Below are 25,070 nucleotides of genomic sequence, written 5' to 3' on the forward strand. Positions count from 1 at the left end.
TTTTTTGAAAAAACGTCACCTGCGTCTAGACTACAGCCGCGTTCTTTCGAAATTAAATCAAAAGAACGCGGCTTTTCTTTCGACGGCGGTAAACCTCATTGCACGAAGAAGAATGCTGTTTTCAACGGAGATCCGTCGAAAATAAGTGAGTGTGAACGCAGGGAGGCCATTTTTTCGAAAATAATGGCCTCCAGGACGTACTCCGCGGCTTTGCTCTGCTTTGCTCCCCGTCCCCCTGGTCTGCAGAATAAGGAATAAGCCCTGGTGGACAATCTGGGGCATGCCTTGCATGTCTCTGGTTCCTGTCTGCAGCCATTTCTTAAAGGGACAGGCACCCTCACAGCCACTTGTGGCAGCAAAGCAGCCAGAGCACACGGCTGTTGAAGTGCAGCATGTCCCAGCCCCAAGACCCTCCTGGCCCTTCTAGAGAGCCTTCTAGGGACCCAACCAGGGGCTCCAAACGCCAGGCACCGTCATGGTCTGGGCCAGAGCTCAAGACCCTTCTCAAGCTCTGGGGAGAGGAGAAGGCCTTACAAGTACTAAAAAGCCGGCGGTGAAATGCGGACATTTATGGCTGCATGGCAGAGGCCCTGGCCCAGAAAGGACACTACCCCCATGCCCAGGACCAGGTGCGCTCCAAAGTTAAGGAGCTGCGCCAGGGGTCTGTAAAGGCCAGGGAGGATAGCTCCCATTCTGGGGCACCCCCCCCCCACTCCTGCCCCAATTATACTGAGCTGGACCAGATCCTGGGTGGTGGTGAAGCACGCACACCACGGTGTCTCGTGCAGTCAGGCTTGGCGGACCCTGTGGTGGACGCACCAGAGCAGGACCCAGAGCAGTCTGGAGATGGGGACATGGTGCCAGAGGAGGACAGTGAGGAGACGGCGACCCTCAAACTGGAGCCAATCACACAGACCCCAGAGGCCTCCCAGGTGTCATCTGACGCCGGAGATGAAGCAGCAGGTGAGTGCAGTGAGGTTGTGTAACACGGGGGGGGGGGGGGGGGTGATGCACAAGGGAAACCTGTAATGCTCAGGCTAATGCCCAGGTCACACACGGTGTTTCCTTCAGAAAGTCTGATTCCCCTGTCTCAAGGAGAGGGGATGCCCTTTTGGACAGCTGTTGAAAACATGACTGATTGTGATAGAAATGTAGCCGTGTTACTCTGATCTGAGGAAGTGGGTCTGGCCCACGAAAGCTCATCCCCTAATAAACCAGCCTGTTAGTATTTTAAGTGCTACAGAGTCCAGTTTTTTATGACTGATTGTGTCTTCCTCTTTTCCTCTACAGCCGGACCAGCCGTGCAAGAGGGCCGCAGCACCCCAGCCCCACCACCATCTCGGGGACATGGGAGCCGCAGACACAGGCGTGTGTATGCGAACATCCTGAGGCAGCATGTGGAGGCCGAGCAGGAGCTCAACACCATCCTGCGAGAGAGGGCGGAGGCAGAGGATCGGTGGCATAACCGGCTGATGGAGGAGCTGGTCCAGCAGCGCACGTCTCTGAGTGCCACTCTCAGGGAGGGCTGCGGCTTGCCTGCTCCTGTGCCTGGTCCTGCTCCTCCAGCACCCCATGACCCCGCCCCACCAAACCCCACTTCCACATCAGCATCCCTTTCTCCCCTTGGACCTCCCTCTCCCCCAGCCCTCCCGCCCCTCTTTCCCCCTGGCCCTCCTCTCCCCCAGGCCTCCCAGTCCCAAGAGGACCTACCCGCTGTTATCCAGCCAACCGACAGATGCACCACCCAATCCCGTGGCCATGGTGGACCCCGAACACGAGGCCCAAGCAGGAGACTGAGATCAGGCAAGCACCGTGCAATCTGATCCCCCTCCCCCCTCCAGGTTTCAAGTCCCCTTCCCCACTCCAGGTTTCAAGTACCCTTCCCCCCTCCAGGTTTCAAGCACCCCCATCACCCTAGTTAAATGACAAGGAATGTGTTAAACAAAATGTTTATTGTACATAGTTTGGCATGAAAGTATATTTTCTACATCAAAAATGAACAAAAGCTTTTTTATGTTTGCAACAGTTATACTAGTTTCCAGTGAGTGATATTTAAAAAAATAAAACAGAACTTATTATTTTGAGACAAACCCTGGTGTTTATTATTTCTCCAAACAGAGTCAGGAGATGGGTGGTGGAGGGAAGCTTCTATTGGGCCAGGGCCCAGTCCCCAGGCAGAAGCCCCTCAGTAGAGTCAGTGGCCTCCAACTGAGAATTGCTCCCGTAGGGCCTCCCGTATGCAAACAGCAGACCGGTGAGCCTGGCGGATAGCAGCTGTCCGGGGCTGGGCAGAGTGCCTCTCCTGACCATCAGCACCTGTACACCACCCTGGTAGGAAGGCCTCCTCTTTCCTCTCCACCAGGTTATGGAGAACGCAACATGCGGCCACCACCTCAGGGATGTTGCTCTCCCCCATGTCTAGGCATGTGAGCAAGCACCGGAATCTGCCTTTTAAATGTCCAAACGCACATTCCACCTGGTTGCAAGCCCGATTAAGGTGAACATTAAACTGCTCCTTGCTCGCATCCAGGTGGCCGGTGTAGGTCTTCATCAGCCGCGGCATCAGGAGGTAGGCGGCATCAGCCACTATGCACACCGGCATGTGCACATCCCCAACCGCAAAGTTGTGATGCAGGAAAAATGTTCCTGCCTGAAGCCTCCGGTAGAGGTACGAGTTCCTGAAGATGCGGGCATCATGTGCCTCCCCTGACCACCCAGCACAAATGTCAGAAAACTGGCCACGATGGTCGACCAGGGCCTGGAGGACCATAAAAAAGTAGCCCTTTCTGTTAATGAATTGGGCTGCTCGATGGGGCGGTGCACAGATTGGAATGTGTGTCCCATCGAGTGCTCCTCCACAATTCGGGAAGCCAAGGGCAGGAAAGCCGGCCATGACGCTGTTCAGATCTGGTAGACAGACGAGCCTGTTCAGCAGCTCCGAATTGATGGCCCTCACCACTTGCAGAACGAGACGGACAACAAAATGTCAGAAGGGGTGCCTTATCTCTTAGGAGGAGAACCCACCACTCACCTTCCCCCTCAAACAACCCGGGAATCTCCTCCTCAGAACTCCCCCCCAACAATTCAGGGTGAGTGGAGAAGCTCCCTCCCACTCACACTCCACTTTGCCCTTCCTGACAGTCTCCCTTCCCCCCACCCCAAACTGTGACTGTCCCTAGACAATGACTTACCTCCATCAGGATGTAAGGCTGTATCCAACAGCCCACTCCAAATTGGTGTCCCACGGAGTGGTAGTTGTTGGGGGTTGCCAGCTTCCAGAGGGCAATGGCAACCCTCTTTTCCACGGGGATAGCGGGCCGCAGGTGGGTGTCTTGCCGTTGCAGAGCAGGGGCAAGCCAGGTACACAGCTCCTGGAAAATGGTCTTTCGCATCCGGAAGTTGCGTAGCCACTCTTGGTCATCCCAGAGCTGCATAACGATCCGGTCCCACCAGTCAGAGCTGGTGTCAAGCCTCCAAAAACGCCTGTCCACAAAGAAGTTTGGAGGCAAGGGCAGTGGGGCTGCATGACGGACGATCCCTTCGTACCTCTGGTCTGGGTCCAGATGGGGAAGTAGCCTCATGACTGTGTCATGCAGATGCAGCAACACTTGCAGTATGATGGCGTGGGGCCATCTCCTGCCCAGGGGCAGCTCTGGCTCTATGCTGAAAAAATGGGTCTAAAACAGAAAAACCTCCACACAAAAAACCTGCTGGGGTGTCCCAGGAAGCTGAGCACTCCAAACCAGCACTGCAATGCCTTGCTTACCTCCTAGAGGGACAGCAAAGGCAGCTGCAGGAGCGGAGCAACGGGTGTTCAGGGGTGTCCCTTTAACCACGCGTCTCTGCCATGTAGCATAGCCTTCCCATTGAGATTTGCTCTCACTGAAATCCATGGGAGCTCTGTGACTGAGCTCAGTGGAATCAAAATTAGGCCTTAAAAAGATTTGGAGTTTTATGAGGCCCATTACTACGGCTAACAAAGCTGGATTTCCAATCTGAGTCATGTCAGGTGGTTAGCTATGTGACTAGCTAAAAGCCGTTAAAAATGGTTCTGCCGAGGGGTTTATTTTATTGTCTTGGCACATCGTTACGAAATATCATAGTTCCAGGAGCCCATTGTGGTAGGTATACAAGCACTGAACAAAATAGACTGAAAGTGGTTGAAATGAAAGAGTGGAACCAACTTTTTTATGGGTCCTAAATCTTCGAGGCATGTCATATAAAGCTTTTGTATAACAATCATAAAAAGGAATCAAATTTCCAATTTATTAATGAGATTGTCATTGCTTTGTCTTTTGCTATAATGCAAGGAAGATACCAGAATGACATTTTCTTTAGTTAGGGCTTGACTCAGGACAGCCCTTAAGCATGTGCTTAACTTTACGCATTGACAATAAATATGTGCTTAAAATGTGTGCTTCAGTGCTGTTTTGAGTAGGGCTGGCTTTCCTGAACTGGTGCTGTGTAGTGTATGCCTTCTTTATGGACAATGATCTTGCAAAAATTTACACTCCTGCCTAAATTTGAGCATGTCTTTATGACAGCGGTGAGGGACCTAAGGCCCAGTGGCCAGATGCAGCCCCCAGCTTTCCTGGATCTGTCCCTTGAGGATGGGGGTCCTCTCCCCAGCACTGGGGAGTCTGTGCTCACGCTTTATTCTCTCCTCCCCCGCATCCTTCTTGCTTCTCACTTATGTGTGGCCCCCAACTGATTTTTCTGTGGGTCATTGGCCGCTGGCCCAAAAAAGGTTCCCCACCCCTGCTTTACGGGATATGGAAGTATAATAATGAAACTTTCAAAGGCTCAAAGAACCAACTCAATGCTGGCCTCTTCTGCTCAGAGCAACCAAAGGTGAAATCCTGGCTCCATGAAAATCAATGAGAGTTTTGCCACTGACTTCCAAGGGCCAAGGATTTCACGCCAAGTCTTTGTGTGTGATGGCTCGCTCCTAAAGCAGGCAGTACATGAAAGATGAGAGAGTTTATGATTTATCTGTCTATTTTTACTCTGTGAATTTTAGTGTTTGATTGACAGTCCTCAGCACTAAATTCCTCTGTTTATCCACAGAAGAGGTTCAGCTTCTGCAGCAGCATTATAATCTTCTTGGCATGTAGCCCATTGCCAAATTGGGAGAAAGAGTTTCCTCTCCATTGTCATTTAGGTTATAAAATTATGAAGAAAGCAAATAGTTATCCCCAAAACACTCTGGCAGTTTTGTAGTGTGAACATAAGGAAGACCAACACCTCATTTGGCACAGGCTACTAAACAACCATCAGATGGTAACTTTTGATTACAATAGACGTGGGTAGGATTTGAACTAGCAAGCTAAAAATGAGAGGCTCTGTCTGCCAGTTACCATTCCCTAGATGATCTCGGACCAGATTTTCATATGGGAGCAGCACCCAACAGCTCCCTTTTAGAAGCATAAATAAAGGGCTTAGATCCCATTAGGTTTTGGCCATTTCATAAAGGTGTCTATTGGGAACTGAAATACTCTTGAAGATCTGGCATCAGTTCTGAGTGCTGTGCACTTTTGGTGTCTAATATTAATGATTAAATTATTCTCTTTGATGTTCTAAAGCATTTAAAAAAAATTATTGAGTAAAAGGTTCTCAGAATACATCCAGATCCAAGATGGGAAAAATCCAATGTCATGAGATAGGGTTGGTTGGATGCTGAAGTCATCACTGAATTACAAACTGTCTCCACGGAGGACACCAGACTGATTTCCAGTTTCAATGCCATATTGTACATGGATACATCCAAAATTTTTCATTAGTTACAAAATAAATGTCAGGCTGACCTGGGTTGAATTATGGCTACACAGGAGAGGGATGAAATGTGGCTAGTCCAGGTCATAAATCAGTTACAAAAGTTAAAATAAAAATTATAAATTTCAACCTGCTACATTCTGTATTTGCAGAACTTCTCAAAGGCCATCTGTTTTCATTGAGCTGGTTTAGCTTTGTAAGGCATAAAAAGGAAAAAGAGCTGGGTGGCTTTCACATTAAGGGTTTTTTTTCATGCTCATACACACATACATGCACAATTTCTGTATTTTTCTGCAAACCTTGTAGATTTCTTCATTACTACTAATAGGAAAGCAGAAATAAAAAATAACAGTACTCCCAAAGTGCATCCCTGAGCTGATGTAACGGTTCCAGAGGAATCATTAACTTTCATAGTGTCCATAAATTTAGGCTGCATATAGTAGATGGACTGTTTATGAAAAGGTATTTAATTACCCAACAGGCTGTAATGGCTCCTTGGCATCAATAATTAAGTCAATAACCTGCATTTTTTAAAACACCATGAACCATATATTGCTAAAATAGACTGTAAAAATCCTACATCGTTTTGGGCTATTGGGCCACTACAATTATTTTTCGAAATTCATTAAATGCGTATTTAAGAGAATGGATTGACTCTACAGCAGGTCAGGGCTTTAAAGTCACTACTTTTTAAACAATCCTACACCAAAGACAATTTATAGGAGAATGTGGTTATTAAGAATCCCCAGCTATGGTTTTATGTGACAGACTGGGAACTGCATGTTAATACACGTGGGGCTGGTCCTGCACCTGTTCGCTTCCAGATGTACTGTTTACTACCCTGAGATGTCCCTCTTGGCATCAATGTAAGTACTCCCAAAAGTAAAATTACTCACATTCATACGTATTTATGGAATCAAGCTCTTAAGACTGTATTCCTGGTTCTGCTTCAGTGTGCTGTATGAGCTTGGCAAATGATTCAATTCATCTGTGGCTTGTTTACCCTATCTCTGAAATGGAGCTAGTAATATTGATAGCCCCACAGGCAAGTAGTAAGATTTAATTCTGTTTGTAAAGAACACGTATGCAAGATAGTAATCTTAAGATCTTGCCTTTCATATAGTGTCATAGAGCTACTTTAGGCATGTCAGTGATCAGAAGAAAAAAAACTAGGAAAGGGTACCAAGAAAATAATGATGGGTCCAAAGGAAAAATTGCAATCCTGTTAGGAAATAATGTATCTTTTATAATGACCATTCTTAAAGCTCTAGGAAGAACATTTCAGTGAAATATTTTCTCATCAAAATTCACCTTTTGTCATGGTCAAAAATGTTTTGTGAAATTGGAGAATTATTTATGAAATACCCAGATCTCAACTAAACATACATATTTCTATCTACTCACAATTTGTACTGCTCCATACTTCAAGGCCCAGTCCAGTCCCATGCCCAATTTTTCTTGTAGGCATAGTAATTCTGTTTGATTACTTCATCTTTCCTCCAGCTGCTAATTTAGAACTCTCACAAAGAGAAATAGCAGCAGGATTTAAATTTCAACACTGCATTCCATTGTTTCTTCTGGCCCCCTTTCAACACCCTTAGCTTCCTGAGTTTAATCCTTTAGTCACCGAGTGCTGGCCACACTCCTCCTATCCGTCGTAGTAGGCAACAGAGTATTTTTTAAATACAGGGCTGGCTCCTCAGGTTGTATAATCTGTATAATCCTTTGACTTTTGCAAGTTAAATACAATTTAGGATTTGGACCCATAGAATTTTGTAATAATATCCTTATCCAGAACTGACTAAAAATAGTGTTTCTGGGAGAAGAGGATAGCTTTAGAATTCAACCACTGTACATAACTGCCTCACTATGTAGCCCAAAAAACATTGTGGAGGACTAATCTAACCTACGCCAGCAATAATCTCAAATCTTGTACTACAGTCATAGTTGGTTTCTCACCTCAACTCTGTAAGCAAAGCCCTGAGTGGATTCATCATAAAAGTCACATGTTACTATAAACTAGAAAAGGATTGTCAAAGACCTGTGCTACTAGCTGATAAAGGATTTTGGCGACTATAAATCTGACATTATTTATATCATATCCAGTATATAAGAAGATGGGCGAACACACTGTTCAGCATGGGTAATTAATTCTTGGGCTTTAGGTACTAACAAGAAAAGATGGAGGCATTCAGCTAATAAACTATTATGACCAAATGCCAGCATCTGCATGATTGGCAGCATAAAACTATAATGAACAAATTAAATATAGATAGAGACATAGATTATAGACATAGGGTTCGTCTAGACTACATGCCTCTGTCGCCAGAGGCATGTAGATTAGGGTACCGGACATAGTAAAATGAAGCGGCGATTTAAATAATCGCCGCTTCATTTAAATTTACATGGCTGCCGCGCTGAGCCGACAAACAGCTGATCAGCTGTTTGTCGGCTCAGCGCGATAGTCTGGACGCTCCCCTGCCGACATCAAAGGTATTTGTCGACCACCCAGGTAAACCTCAGCCCAGGAGGCATACCTGGGTGGTCGACAAATACCTTTGATGTCGGCAGGAGAGAGTCCAGTACCCTGTACAGCCGTTTCTCTGCTTCTGCTGCGTGCTTGCCTACCTCTTCGAGGGACAGCAAAACTCTCGCAGTGCATGCTGTGGTTGCCCAGCTTTTTTGGATGCCACAGGTTTTGTCTTTGTGCCATGGAGCTGGAGCGGCCCCATGGCATGCAATAGTCCCACAAGGCCATGCTGCAGTTTCTGCAGCACTTTGTGCAGTTTCTGCAGTTTCTGCAGCACTGAACCCCCAAGCTCAATCTGGGGACCCTCTCTCTAGGTGCAGGAGCAAGACCTGTGCAACCACACACCATAGTGGAGAGACAGTTTTGGAGGCTGGACACCAATTCTGACCAGTGGGACTGGCTGGTCATGGAGCAATGGGATGGCCAGCAGTGGCTCCAAAACTTCTGCATGCAGAAGGCCACTTTTTTGTAGCTGTGTGCCTGGCTTGCCCCTGCCCTCCAATGATGTGACATCCACCTGCGGCCCATCATACTCCTGGAGAAGTGGGTTGCCATCGCCATATGGAAGCGCAACACCCCAGACGGCTACTGGTCAACATGGGGAAGACCAACGTTGGGGCCCTCTTCATGAAGGTAAGGCACTCTCAGTCTGCAGTCCCTGCACTGGGGGCAGAGGGAGGGTAATTTGGAAGTACTGGAAAGGGGGACCCTCGGGAAAGGGGGAGTGGAGAGGCAGGGGTCGGGGAGAAGCCTCATCCCCTGTGGGTTACGCTGTCCTGCCCTCACACAACCCTGCTGCTGGGGGGGACCTTATAAGGGGTGGCTCCTGGGGTGTTTGAATGGGGGAGGGAATGGGAGGAGGGCAGGCTCCTCCCAAGGGCTCAGGAACCCCCTCTCATTCTCTATTTTGTGTGTTTGTCTCCTTCTGAAGTTTGTGAGTGCCATCAATTCCATCCTGCTGCACAGGGTCATCCGCCTGGGAGACCTGGACCCAATCGTGGCCAGATTTGCTGCCCTGGGGTTCCCAAACTGTGCTGCAGAGATTGATGGGACCCACATCCCAATCTGCACACCTCAACATAGAACAGCCCAGTATATTAACAGAAAGGGCTACTTTTCTATGGTGCTGCATGGCCCATCAGGCGAGGGGGTGCATCCGGGGAGAGTTTTTCTCAAGCACCCTAATAACTCTTCCCAAGGCCTCCTCCCTTTCAAGAAAGGTTTCTTTCTCATACAAAGAGGATTATCAATGCTGGAAAACCCCCTTCTTGTTCTTTCAATTTTCTTTTGAAAGAACACAATTGCCATGTGCATGTAATTGAAGTTTTTTTAATATGAAAAACAGCATTTTTCCAAAAAACCTGTGTAGTGTAGACATGCCCTGGGCCTCGCACAGAGTAGATGAGTGCCCCCTGCTTCATTAACTACTTCGGTCGTCTCCATTTGCAGCCCTAGTTCGAACTAGGGATGCAGTGTAGATGTACCCTTAGAGACTAACAGATGTATTGGAGCATAAGCTTTCGTGAGCAAAGATCCACTTCATCAGATGCAAGGTTTTACAAAGATTACAGTTACAAGGTTTAACAAAGAGTTGCAGAGTTTAAAAGGCAACACAGCTGAAACAATTACAAAACTTCAGAGCATCATCAGTAATGAAGTGATTTAGAAGACAACTGCCCCCCTCCCCATAACAATGCAGTCAGCAGGAGGTTTTTGTCAATTTCTAAGGACATGTCTAGACTACATTCCTCTTCCAAAAGAGGGATGCAATTTAGGCAGCTTGTAATTGCAAATGAAGCCGGGATTTGAATTTCCCACACTTCATTTGCAGAATGGCAACCACGCGTTCTTTTGAAAAAGGGCTTTTCAAAAGTAAAACTGCTATTTGGACACAGTAAACCTCATTTTTTCAGGCATTATGGTTTTTTTGAAAACAGGGTTTTTGTTTGTTTGTTTTTCAAAAGAACCGTGTCTAGATGGTGGTTTCACTTTTGAAAAGCCCTTTTTCAAAAGAACACGCAACCGCCATTCTGCAAATGAAGCATGGGAAATTCAAATCCCGGCTTCATTTGCAATTTCAATCTAACTTACATCTCTCTTTCAAAAGAGGGATGTAGTCTAGACATAGCCTAAGTCATGTGTTGGCAGGAACTTACTGTTTAATGTATTTCTAGAAAATCCATGTGTAAAATCAAGTAATAGCTCAGGCAGAGGTTTTTATGCAACAATCCCATGTGACGTTTCAGCTTTGACAAATTGGTATTTTTAAAAAATATTGTGTTGAAAATTCTCAAGCAGTTCTTCCTGCAGTTATGCAGCTACCATGTCCAATTCTGTCTTCTGCAAGCTGAGCTCTGGCATTCAAGTCAGCCCCATTGATTTTTGTTATTTTGCTTCAGACTTTTATTTCTTTATTGAAGCCTGCACATGGTTTTGCATTGGAGCCTTTGCCTTTTCTTTACCTCCTTCAGGGTAGTGCCAGAGCAGCTTCCTTCTCCCCATTTCCCTTGTCTGAAGATTACTCGGGCTGGAGTAGGAAGGCACCTCCCCGCAAGTTTCTAGGGTAACTTTATGCAGTACTCTGATCTGCTTCTGGACATTTCAAGCTTCAATGCCAGGAAGAATACTCAGTAACAATGATTAAACCTTTTAGCCTTTAGAGGTTTGCCCGCACCTCACTTCACTTATCTTGAAGTCCTAGTTATTTATTTGTTGTGGCATTGCTTTGAAAAGGAGGGGGAGGACTTGTAGTGGTACTATAAAAAACCCCAAATCCCAGAGAAATGCAAGATCTATTAATACATTCTAGGAAACTGCTATTCCACCAGGAGTCTTTGAGACAACTAGGATTGCCACACAGTAATGCCACACAATCTGTCCCCGTGCAATGCTTCATGCTATAAGTTGGAGTAGTGGCCCCTCCATGTGCCTAATGGTAGTATCTCCATGCACTAGTTCGACCTCCCAAAGCACCCCTATACACCAGCCTCTTTTGACTGGACATAGGCCCTACCGCCCTGGGGCAGATGATATTGGTCTCTTACACAGTCATTCTACCTACAATGGATTTCCCCTACAGATTCATACAGCAAAGTTCACCATATGGGTGAATTCCAACCTCTCAGCAGATTGGTCCTGGTCCTGATTCTAGTCTCAAACCAATTTTAGATCCATTGAATTTCACTGATTTTACCAGAGTTAGACCCTCATAAATGGAAGCAGAATCAGGCCCATTATTGCTAGTGAATGATATTGCAGCTAGAATATGCCCTTACTTGGAGGCATGACAGAAGGAAAGTGCCTTTATGAAGAAACCAAGGGAGTGAAAATATCTATAAAACTCTTTGAGGGGAGTAGAAACTGAGTCCCTCCCCCCCAATAATAAAAAATATTCAGCACAATCCAAGAAAAAATATAGCAAAGGACGAAATAAAATCTACCAACTGGAGGCTGCTCCAATGTGCATTTAAAAGAAGGGTTAGATCTACCTGTTAGCCCCACCTGTACATACTTATAACACTCACTGCTCAGCATAATGTATTAAAGAAAATCAAGTGTGCAAGACTAATACCAAATCAATTATAGCCGCTAATGTGTGAAATAACCAGCCAGCAGGAATATTTCAAGTGGTACACAGTGTTCATCACAGGTAATAATAACCTCTTAGCCTGAGTATCAGAAATTAAATCAGCCGGCAAGGTTCAAGGGAGAACTTAATAGAACATATATTAAAACTTCCCAAGGGGTCTTGTAGTCTATTGAAATGGAATTTGGGTTACTAATATACTTGGTACTAGGTTTCAAAATATCCAGTTTCTTATTGCTCCCCAAGGGCTTAGGTCTTGATTCACATGAACAGTCCTATTGAATTTGATGGGCTACTTCCTTGTGGAGGGGTTACTCATGTGGCTAAAAGTTGTAGGAGTTGGCATCTATATTAAAAAAAAAAGCTCATATTGTTAGCTCATTTATGTACAATGGGGGGGAGGGAGGTGGGTCATCAGTGAAATAATATAAATCCTGGAGTTATAAAAACAGCCAGAGGCTGCTATAACCTATACTTCAAAACCCACTGCAATACTTATAAAGTCCTCATCTGAGATCATGAATATGATTTACTCCCAGTCTAATTGTTCTAAACCATGTCACATGGTACCTCAGCATCTTGAAGCAGGAAGGAATCTGACTCAAATATAGAGGGCACAAGAACCAGACCTGGGGTTGGCCAAGAGAGTAGGTTTGCATAAGTAGCCTGAGGAAGGCCTGGGGAGACAAGGAGTAACATTTTTTTGTGGGGGGTAACCTGAGTCTGTAACTGGCTGAGCAGACACTATACTGCATATAACTGGGAATGCAGTGGGAAGGGAGTCTGGAGGAGTAAACATGAGTGTAAAAAGGCTGGTGAACAAGTCTGGAGCAAGTAGCAATGATGGGGCTGGGATAGGGAGGACAGGATGTACAGTCCTGAGGTAAAAACTTGGGGTACGTCTAGACTGCAGGCTTCTTTTGAAATAAGCTTTTTTTGAAGAGATCTTTCAAAGACACTTCTTCCAAAAGAGAGCATCCACACTTTAAAAGCTCATCGAAAAAGCAATCTGCTTTTTCGAAAGAGAGCGTCCACACTCATTGGATGCTCTCTCGCATGTAAGCTGTGATTACTATGGACCAAGTGGCCTCCAGGGCACCTGTGCTTTTTCCTGGAGGCCTCTTCTTTTGAAAAATCTCTGTCTACTGCATCTACACACCCCTTTTTCCAAAAGAGCTCTTTCAGAAAAGGCTTTCTTCCTCGCAGAATGAGGTTAACCAGTGTTGGAAAACCCCCTGTGTTCTTTTGATTTTCTTCTGAAAAAACACAATAGCAGTGTGAAAGGGTTTTTTTTTGGAAAAATGGCCATTTTTCTGAACCCCCCCCGCCCCCCAAAAAAAACCTTGCAGTCTAGATGCACCCTAGGAAAGGAGATTGGGATGAAGAGCCCAGGGTTAGCTAAGTGAAGACACTAGCACAAGAACATAGTGGCTGTGTCTAGTCTGGCCAGTTTTTCTGGAAAATCAGCCACTTTTCCGGAAAAACTTGCCAGCTGTCTACACTGGACGCTTGAATTTCCACAAAAGCACTGACTTCCTACTGTAAGAAATCAGTGCTTCCTGCGGAAATACTATGCTGCTCCTGTTCGGGCAAAAGTCCCTTTTGCACAAAAGTTTTGTACAAAAGGGCCAGTGTAGACAGCTGAGATTTGTTTTCCACAAAAAAGCCCCGATCGCAAAAATGGCGATCGGGGCTTTTTTGTGGAAAAGCGTGTCTAGATTGGCCACAGACACTTTTCTGCAAAAAGTGCTTTTGCGGAAAAGCGTCCGTGCCAACCTAGACGTGCTTTTCTGAAAATGCTTTTAACGGAAAACTTTTCTGTTAAAAGCATTTCCGGAAAATCATGCCAGTGTAGATGTAGCCAGTAGGTTCAGACAGAGACTGAGGATAAGAACAGGGACAGGCTGGAGGGAGCAGGGGCAGAAAGAGTCTGTTGGAGAGAACAGGGAAGAACAGTCTGTGTCCTTTATGTACATGGTTCTTCAGAAGCTGGAATGGAACTCAAAATTTGTGGCTACGTCTAGACTGGCATGATTTTCCAGAAATGCTTTTAACGGAAAAGTTTTCCGTTAAAAGCATTTTCGGAAAAGCGCGTCTAGATTGGCACGGACGCTTTTCTGCAAAAGCACTTTTTGAGGAAGCTGCTGATTTTCCGGAAAAACTGGCCAGTCTAGACACAGCCTGTGAGTCTTATCATTCTGCTGTCAGCAAATACTCGTGAGACCTCCTGGCATAATGTCTCATCTCTCTCTAGTTCCAGTCCACACTGAGGATGTTAACTTACTATTACTGTCAGTTATTCCATTAGCTTAAATAGCAGAGGTCTATGCTTGGGAGGTAAAGGTTCCAACGGTGCTGATAACCTATACAAAGGTAAGGCTGGAAGGGATCTCAAGATATCGTGCAAGGAGTCAGCACCAAGTAAATATATATTATCCCCGCAGAATACTACAAAAGAAAGTGTTCAATTGTTGTCCACTATAAGCCCCAGTTCTTTTTCTGCGGCATTATCACCTAGCCAGTTTCTCACAAATTTGTATCTGTGCATTTGATTTCTCCTTCCTAAATCTAGAACTTTGCACCTATCTTCATTATATTTCATCTTGCTGATTTAAGACCAATTCCCCAATTCATTTTGAATTCTAATTCTATCCTCCAAAGTGCTTGCACATCCTCCCAAACTTGATATTATCTAAACATGTTATAAGCACACTCTCCACTCTGTTATCCCAGTCATTAATGAAAATGTTGAATTGTACCGGAGCCAGCCCAGACTTCAGTGGAATCTCCTCCCGCCCTCTCCCCAAAATGGCCTCTCTGTCTGACTATGCTTTTTCAACTAACTGGGCACCTATCTTAAAATAATTAAATCCAGACCCCATATGCCTATAAGCAGGGCTCGACAAGTAATGTAATCTACTCACCAGTGGCGAGTAGATTACAACCCGAAAGAGCCAGCGCAGAACGATCTGTGCATGCGCGGAACACAGAACGGCGCAAAACCATGTGGCTGGTGAGCAGGGCTCGCCGCCGCTTGGCGAGCCCTGCCTATAAGCATTGTGATATATCTTACTCTGAAGAGCCATTTATTAAATATTTGTTCTCTGTGTGGATACTTACAGTCTGTTATCAAGTCATCTTTTAACCTCCTCATTGTTAAACAAAATAGATTGAGCTCCTTGTATGGCATATCTTTGAATTCTTTAATCATTTTTGTTGCTCTTTTCTGAACACTCTTCAATTTATCACACTTCTTCCTTCCTGACTGGTGGGCACTGGAACTGGACATGGGATTCCAACAGTGGTCCAAAGACAGAGGTCAAATAAGCTCTCTGCTTCTCCTCAAGATTCCTGCGTTTAGGTATCCCAGGAGCACAGTCTCCCTTTTGGCTGCAGCACCACAATGGGACCTGATGTTCACCTGAGTATCCACCATCATCTTCAAGTCTTTTTTCAGATCTGATACGTCTAGACTCTCATCCTGTAAATATGGTGGCTGACATTCATTGTCCCTAGATGTACACATTTACATTTAGCCATATTAAAACGTATATGTTTGCTTGCACCCAGTTTACCAAACAATATTGTTTTGAGTCAGTGACCTTTCCTCTTTGTTTTCTATTCCCCCAATTGTTGTAGATTTGTACATTTTATGAGCAATGATTTTATAATATTTCCAGGAAGACTCATGTGGGAAGCGGGGGGCATGTGCCCCCAATTTGCTGCTTGGCTTACTAAGCATACTCAGTACCACTGAGAAGCCAGCTGCCATCACTCTACCTCCTCTCCTGTCTATTGGCAAGCATAGGGGCCGGCGTGTCTGCTTCCAGGTCACTGATACAAAACTTTAAATAGACCAGGGCCAAAAGCCAATCCTGTCAGGATGGCATTGGAAACAGACGCCCTTGCTGAGAGTTCTCATTTTACAGTCCCATATTGAGACCTATCAGTTAGCCAGATGTTAATCCATTTCATGTGTGCCACACTAATTGCAATTTGTTGTAGATGATTTTACCAAAATGTTGTGTGGTGCAAAGCCAAATGCCTTACAGCAGTCTACGTCTGTTACGTCAACACTTTTATCAACCACATTTATAATCTCATCATAGAATGAGAGCTTAGTCAAATTAGTTTGACAGGATCTATTTTCAATAAACCCATGTTCATTTGCCCTGATTAAATTATCTTCCTTTGGTTCTTTATTAACAGAGTCCCAAACGACCTGATCACACTAGTATACCAAGGATTGACAGTAAGTTGACAGGCCTATCATTATCAGTACCATCCCTTTTACCCTTTTTGAATAGTGGCACAACACTGGCAATTTGCCAGTCTTCTGGAACTTTCCCATGACTTATTAATAAGCAACAGTAGGAGGTCAGTAAGCTCTTCAACCAGGTCTTTTCAAACTCTTGGATACAAATTAGGTCCATCCTAATTAACAGACCGGGCCAGGCCCGCTGCACTGTGTAGTATATATACTATGTGGCTGCAGCCCAGGTAACACACAGAGATCTGCGTATGTGGCCAGCAATGGTAAATAGTCAGAGAACCATTGTTCTAGGTGCTTACAAATGGATTGTAAGTGTGCCGCACGCTGTATGAGATCACATGATGGAATTTTGTGGGGGTAGGATTATTATCCTTTAAAAAAATGATAGGAAATTACAAATAAAACACATTAAGAAATTTGTAAAGTCAAACACTTAGGAAATGTTCATGTGTCCCTGCATACCTTCATCCAGTGGCCTTGTGTGTTTCCATCCTGGTATAATCTTTAAATATATGATTACATATGAATTTGCATATATATACATACACACTCATTTATAATGGAAATAATTGCATGTATTAAATCTATTATAGGTGGCACAGGCATTAGAGATGTACAGGTTTAACTGGTTAACCAGGTATCTGGTAAGCATTAGCTTAACCAGCATGCTTATCTGGGTAACCAGTTAACCAGAGGCAGGAGACCCTGGTACAATGGGCTTGGTCCTGCATGGATGGAGCAGCTCCCACCCATAGTGTGGTGTGGAGGGTCTGTCCCAGACTAGAAACTGCTGCCCGTGGTGTGACTGTTGCATCTTAGCCAGGCTGCACTACACTAGGCCCCACCATGGGCAGGGGGGCCTGGCTGCATTGGAGTGGCATGTGATACCGTCTAACCAGTTAACTTTTTAAACAAGATTTTACATCCCCGATAGGAGCAGCTTGACAAAGCAGATCAGTATCATTATTCCTATTTTCAAGATGGTGAAAGTCAGAGAGGGACTTACCTAAGGTCAGCCAGCAGAATCAGGGAGAGACCTTAAGACTGCAGAGTTGCAGCACAGTGTTCTACAATGTTGAACTGCCTCCCTTCAGAGCACTTAAGCCAGAACGCTCTCTTAATCATGGAAATGGGCTTTTTTTTCAGTATTAATTTATTCAAATATATTGGAAGCAAAATTAACCAAGATGGTACATGCTCTGAGGAAATCACAATCAGGAGCGGCAAAGCAAATGCAGCTTTCCGTAAATCTAGGAACACTAACCATCTACTCAGCCATCATTGTAATCACAGCAGCCTACAGCAGCAACATGGGGCAACTTAAGAAAACAGATGATCAGAAGTTAGATGCATTTCATCATAAGTGCTTGCAGAGACTATTAGGCTTAAGCTATGAGGAAAGAAAAATGAACGATGTGGTCAGAAAAATGGCTAACGCAAGATCTCAATCCCAAAAAATTCATAAGAGACGACATCAATGGCCAATACATGTGTATGAATGTATCGTAAGTGACTACCGATTATAACTCACCAAAAAAGGGCACAAAGGAATCATTTTGCTTCGCCATTCACCTTTCTCATGTAAAATTGCAGCACCTCTCCCCACATTTTTACCATACTCATCTCACACGACCACAATGCTGTAATGTTGTGTAGTTAGTTATGTTGAATAGGTAATACAATCTCAGAACTGCACCATGTCTGTTGCTTGCATTGTTCCTAGTTAAATTCTAGAACCTTTCAGGTGTTCACATAATGTCTAAAGTTGGGTTCTGTAAAGAGATCTTCTCTCTGTTTTCCATGTGAATAGGAACTTTTTACCTTTTGAAACAAAAATGAGCGCACTTTCCTTCTTCTGATCCTATCTTCAGCCTGTGAATCTAACATTTGGCTTTTATTTAAGGTTTAAAAAGAAAGAATGCAGTTAGCCTTTAAATGGGAAATTACATATTTTCCAAGAGCAACTAAAATACACTTCCATATAGGCAGTAATAGCTTCAATTATTTGAGTTTCAAAGACTTTGCAATCGTGAGGTAAATGGAATTAGATATCAGAAAGTATAAAATAATCAGGGAGAAAACTGTCTGTAAAACGTTGAGTTTTATGAAAAGATCAGCATTTTATGAAATAAAAATGTATAAGACTTTGTCTGTATTAAACAGAGATAAAGATAGCAAGTACTATGCTGCCTAGTTTTAATGAAGTGGCCAAGATTATAAAAGATAATTATACACATTATTACAACAAAGTAATTTATACCTGAAATTATCTACCCACCCTACAGTAAAATATCAGAATGGATGTACCATTGAATCATTTTAAAAATGATTTGATGTTAATTGTGCATATGGGCACAGGGCATCTCCTAAATTATCACCACCTTCTTCCCTTTAGAGCAGGAGTTTCTAGCTGATTATGTGAAGTTCTAGCAGCCATTAGGTTTCTATGTGTGGAAAGGCTGAAGAATGTTTTCGTTAACAATTACTCCACTTTTGGGCATACAACCTAGATTTGCAGTCTAGGACTAAATGAGTGTAACCCCCTTTGACTACTCTGGCAGCAACACAAACACTGGCCTCAATTGCACGTTGGATGTAAATAGTAAAATACAGTCGTTTGCACCAATTTGTCATGCAATGAGAGTACAGGATGACTTCAATTTTCACACAAAGGGGAAGAAATACCTATCCCTATGCCTATCCCTAACAGGAGCAAGGACATTTCCTCTCTCATATATTCTTGTCAGTAGTTTGCCTGCCAGACTTTTTCTTTTGGTCATGCCACCATATGAATTACACTCAGTGTGCACAATCACTGAATGTCCAATCCGCACAAGTTATGTAAAATGTCCACCTATATTTCCATGTATTGATTATGCCCATTTTCTGATTATCTAACCCCCTCTAAGTATGCATCTTCAAAATTTGCCAGAGTGTGCTAGCTTTCTGGAATGTATGTTCCAAAGGAGAAGAATAGTCTAGTGATCATAACATGGGAAAGGATGTTAGGGATCAGAGATTACATTTCTGGCTTTACCACTGATTTGCTGTCAGTTTAAGCCCACTGCTTTATCTTTAGAGCTCAACATCTCCTTTACAAAGTGAAATGTAGAAACTGTCAATAAACAGTCCAAACTGCTATACTCCTTTGTCTTCATCTTTACTGGATAACAAAAACTACAGCTGTCTGTTCTTTATCCTTTTTCAACAGCTGTTAGTACAGATTCTCTTGGACACTGTAATCCTGACCCTTCCTCCTTCTGCCCTTTACACACACCAGAGTAAATAGGAGTAATGCCACTGAACTCAGTGGAGTTACACAGGTGTAAAAGCAGAGTAAGCGAATAGGAGAATTAGGCCCCATGTTCATTTTACCCTTGGCTTAGCTTTCAGTGCAATTTAAGATGGTGTAGGTGCAGTGAAAAGAAAATCCATGCCCATTGCTCTTACATTTGCAACCAACACAAAAATAGCAGTAAAACTATAGATTTATCTTTCCCTGTTTCTTTGTGGTTTCACAATTTTGTGAAATGAGTACTGTGCTATAGAAAGAAATGAAGGGAAAAACTCTACCTGGGCATGACAAACAGTACCATGACAGAAGTGCTAAGCACGGAAATATGGTGTGCCCTATTTACATAGGTAGTCAGTTTCTGCTGCTTAAAGAAACCCAGTAATGCATAAACATTCAGAAATTTCAAGAACCCCAATGGTGCTGACTGCTGGTCTTGTATCTAGAAAAAGACCCTTCACCTGCATAGTTCCTTTTGCAGCCTTAAAATCCCACCAATGATGGCTCCTGTATTGTGGGGTGAATGCCATTAAACAACAATGGGGTGCTGTTTAAAAAGTCATTGCCTTTCTGCAGGATGCACTGGATTTTCCTGTTCCAGAATTGTAGCCTCCATACCCTCAAAATGCATAGCTAGTATTGAGATCACTTCCAACTGGTGTCATATAAGACCACTTTAAAGTATCCTCCCAGGTAGCTTTGTTCGACCTAAGTTAAAGACCATCTTCTATTAACGAAAAGATTTTTGTTGTTCCCTAAGATGATGGCTTAAGTGAGACCTTTATTTGAAATCATTTCTCATCTTTCCAACTAATTGTTCCTGTCTTCTTTCCATCTCCCCTTGGGCAGACAACACCAGCTTTTGAAGACTCTAAGGAAGCAAAATCTTCCAAACATAGTCTTGAAGTATATAAGGCCTAGTGCATGGAGCAGAGTCAGAGTAATCAGCAACTGCCTCCAAAACTCATTTAAAATATTTTGAATGTACTTAAAATATTTTAAATACAATTTTTCAGAGCCTTAAAAAAATGGATGAAATTTTGGAGATCAAGTGGCAAGGAAGTCTAATGGAGGATTTAAAACTTCATTCCCCCCTCCCTCCGTCTCAATCTTGTATTCGTTTAATACAATTTAGGTACCTTTAAGCAGACATGAAAGTGTAAAAATTGAGGCTAAGGGGCTGAGTTACCCACTCAAGGCAATTGATAGAATCAAGATTAAAATCCAGCAGTTCCTAGCTACCATACCCATGTTCCATTCACAAGACAAATCTTTCAATGTAGTTATCTTTTGACCTTCACTTGATTCAAAGGACCTGATCCTGCAATGAGCCACATATGAATCAAATGGAGCTTCGTTGGTTTTAATGGGGCTTTGAATGGACCAGAGATTCCACCCATGCTGATCTGATCACAGAATTGTTCTCTTTCACTGAAAAGTAGTTCATAATAAACTGTGATTTTTGTTAGTGGAAAACTGGTAAATTGGGCAAATGAATTTGTTTTCCCAACTTTTCTTTACTAATGACAGTCATAAGTCAAATTTCAATGGATGAGAATTTATTATATGTATTTCAGAAGCACACAACCTCTGTAGTATGTATCTTGATATCAAAACAACATCAACACAGAACTGTATCTTTGTATTATGTGCAAAATGCTCCCACAGCTCTGTATTTCTAAGGTAAGAATTGATAAATCTTACCATGAATTTCATAAAATAGGATGATATAACAGAACACAGGTTGTGCATTTATATTGATTTTGTTCTTTCGGTGTTTGCCTTCTAACATTTTTCACTTCTGAGAAGGAGCAGAAGTGTCTGAACCAGTATTGGCTATTGCATAAAAATCAAACCCAGGCAAACTAGAAGAGAAAATAAAAGGCACTAAACAAAACCAATTGATGTGATTTGCTCCCTTTCTCCTAACTATACCAATAAATCTGGGTACCAAAAACTGGACTTCCCATATCGCACCTTGGAGCTGTAAACTTGGGTTGTGTCTAAGTCCAGCATTTACTCCCACCATCATTACTGCGTATCATATTTCACAGCAATTGTCAAATTGTAAAAGTTTTCCATGGTCCTAACTGTAGTTCCTGAATTTATCATGAAACTTAAGTAAAATCTGAACAGTTATTTTCTTCTCCTCCATCCTTGATAAATGATTCTCTTTCCAGTTGTCATATTCGAACCTCAGTTTATGATTATCATATATTATTCAGTAATAATATCAGATGTGATTCTTGTGTATTTCTTGGTCAACTTCAATGAAAGCAATAAGAGGAAATGAACGAACATTTATTATGTACATGAGAAACTCTAGCTTAACTCTAGTCTTTAGCTTTACACTAGAAATAATTTATGCACTTTGATTAACAATAACCTGAAGGAGTTAAGGCAATTCCTTTTGAATAACCTGAATTATACAAATATCAGGGGGAGAAACTGTGACCTGTTGCACTGACTTGGTCTTTTCAACACACAAACACCATGAGATCTATTTCCACTCAACCAATGTATAAAGAACTTTAGGTTGCTGTAATTTATATGCCAGGGAGACAAAATAAGATGTGAAGATTAGTCTCCACCTTACTTTAACTCACATCTCCTTGCAAATAAGTCTCATCTATGGCTACGTCTACACTGCACAGTTATTTCAAAATAAGCTATTTCGGAATAATTATTCTGAAATAGCTTATTTCAAAATAGCACGTCTACACTGCAGGGAAGCCTCAAAATTAGTCCAAGGCAGGCTTCCCTAATGTAGACTTGCTATCACGATTTAGAGGTACTGGGGACGAATAACTTAGAATGGCCCCAGTAAGGGGCTATTTCAAAATAGCAGGACTGGAGCATCTGCACACACCTTATTTCAAAATAGCTATTTTAGAATAGGAATTATTCTTCATATAATGAGGTTTACAGAAGTCGGAATAAGCCGCCTGTTATTTCAAAATTATTTTGAAATAACGGAATTGCTGTGTAGACATTCACATAGTTATTTCAGAATAATAGCTGTTATTCCACAATAACTTTGCTGTGTAGACACACCTATATCAGTAGCCTAGAAGTAAATAGGCATAAGGAAGTGAAATTATATGGATATGTCTTCTCTATGTGGAAGATCGTGGATCTTCCAGGGTTCTAATAAGACCCACAAAATCAAACTCAGAAGACACCCATATCAGCACCTGTACTCCAGCTCCTCATGAAGAGTAAGGAGAGCCAATGTGAGCATTTGCTCCCATCAACCTCTCACTTTCTGGATGATGAGGAAATGCTATTTAATATATGTTGACTCCAGCTACGTAATTAATGTAACTAGAGTTGTGTATCATAGGCCTGCTCTACACCACAGCGGAAGATTAAACTAAGGGCTTGAAATAACTACCATTAAAGAAATGGGAGTCTTTACAGACTTCATCAGGAGTTGGATCATGCCCTGTGTACTATGAAGGAGATAATACCACTTCTGAGTCTCTCCCAGAGACTTTTTTTGGTATGGGGTGGAAGTATTAACTACACAAGCAAACATGCAATAAGAGAAGTTACAGAATAAGGGCCTGATCCAAAGCCCATTGATACCCAAAGGAGAATTTGGCTCTCTAGAATAACCATTTATTTTGCAGCTGGAAATTAACATTGCTACGATATTTTTAGAGCTGCTAAGGGTTCAGTACTGCTGTTTTCAGCCCTGGGTATACAGTCAAAAGGTGGGCCATGCAGTTGCTTACTGCAGGATCATAACATTTTCTATAGAATCTAAGCTTTCATTTTAAAAGAAATTTACTTTTAGCTCATTTGGCTGTGAAGATAACCTTCCGGAAATAAACAGCTGAAGCAATTGGATTTATTGAATATACAGCAGTGGGGAATACCTAATTCATGATGCATTCAGTAAAGATGTATAAATTATGCTCTTTAAATATATGTCATAAATGTGAAATCATCAGACCTATATGTATTGAATATAAATGCCCAAATTGGCAAGATCGTCTTAAAAACTCCAACAAATGATTGTGTGTTATGTTTTGGCTTGTTTTCAGCTGGGAAAAAAAACACCATGAAGGCCTCTTTGAATGATGGGTCTTTGGGATTTGGAGTGATGGGATAAAAGTAGGGATGGTTTGTGAGTAATAGCCATAAATTACGGACCTTTGAGTATGGATCAGTTAATGGTTTGAATTATTTAAGTGACTTGGATAATGATATTGAAATCAAGATTTGTGAGAGTAAAATCATGCTTTTAACATACTAAACTTGCACAGTTTGGGGAAACTTGGATAGCACTGTAAGAAGTGTATTAGAAATGGAGACAAGATTTGCCCTCTGTATATTTGTCTAATCTATTTCTCCTTTAACAAGCAGCAGCACAAGCTTCCCCACAGCTGTTGCCAAACCCATAGGGGACATGGATGCCTAAACTTGTCTGCAAGATGTCAGACTTTGCTCGCCCGGGGCTGGTTTTTACCATCACCCCAAGATTAAAGCTGAAGAGGTAAAAATTCAGCCTACCTGTACTGGTAGTAGGTTGAAAGGATGTTATTTGCTTTTTCTCCACTCCTCACCTAAGGTCTGACATAAAGCCCCTTGAAGTCAACGGACAGATTCTTCCTGTGCTTCTACACAATATAAGGAAGCATAAAGTCCTAAATGTTCAAAGAGGTAAATTTCCTCTGCTCCTAGTGAACTCAGTAAGTAGAGCTGAATTACAGAATAGTCATCCCCCTCTTTTGATCCATGAATCTGGAAACTGTTGACCTATTCTAGTTTGGAAAATTCCTCACCTTATAGCATAAGGGCCCCAGGTTTACAGGTAACAGAGATCTAAGGGGAAAAATGGGAAATGCTTCAGATGAAGTCAGTAAAGCTCTTTACTTGAAAAAAAAGGAAAAAAGCTACTCTAGAGGGAAAAGGGAACAAGGTGTGTTTGAGGGTATGTCTACACTACCCTCCTAGTTCGAACTAGGAGGGTAATGTATGCATACCGCACTTGCTAATGAAGCCCGGGATTTGAATTTCCCGGGCTTCATTAGCATAAGCGGGGAGCCGCCATTTTTAAATCCCCGCTGCTTCGAACCCCGTGTAGCGCGGCTACACGGGGCTCGAACTAGGTAGTTCGGACTAGGGTGCCTATTCCGAACTACCGGTACACCTCGTTTCACGAGGAGTAACGGTAGTTCGGAATAGGACCCTAGTCCGAACTACCTAGTTCGAGCCCCGTGTAGCCGCGCTACACGGGGTTCGAAGCAGCGGGGATTTAAAAATGGCGGCTCCCCGCTTATGCTAATGAAGCCCGGGAAATTCAAATCCCGGGCTTCATTAGCAAGTGCGGTATGCATACATTACCCCGCTAGTTCGAACTAGCGGGGTAGTGTAGACATACCCTAAGCAAAGAATCATAGAAATGTAGGACTAGAAGGGACCTCAAAACATCATCAAGACCAGCTTACTGACCTGAAGCAGGGTATGTTTGTGAAATCTGTTCTTAGATACCTCCAGTGATATAGATTCTACAACCTCCAAAACTTCACTACAGCACTTGTATAGTTGGAAAGATTCCCTTAAATCTCCCTTGCAACAAATTCAGTCCATAACTTCTTTAACCATCAGT

Source organism: Pelodiscus sinensis, chromosome 10 (assembly GCF_052426305.1).
Source record: "Pelodiscus sinensis isolate ZL-2025 chromosome 10, ASM5242630v1, whole genome shotgun sequence".
In the NCBI taxonomy this organism is placed as follows: domain Eukaryota; kingdom Metazoa; phylum Chordata; order Testudines; family Trionychidae; genus Pelodiscus; species Pelodiscus sinensis.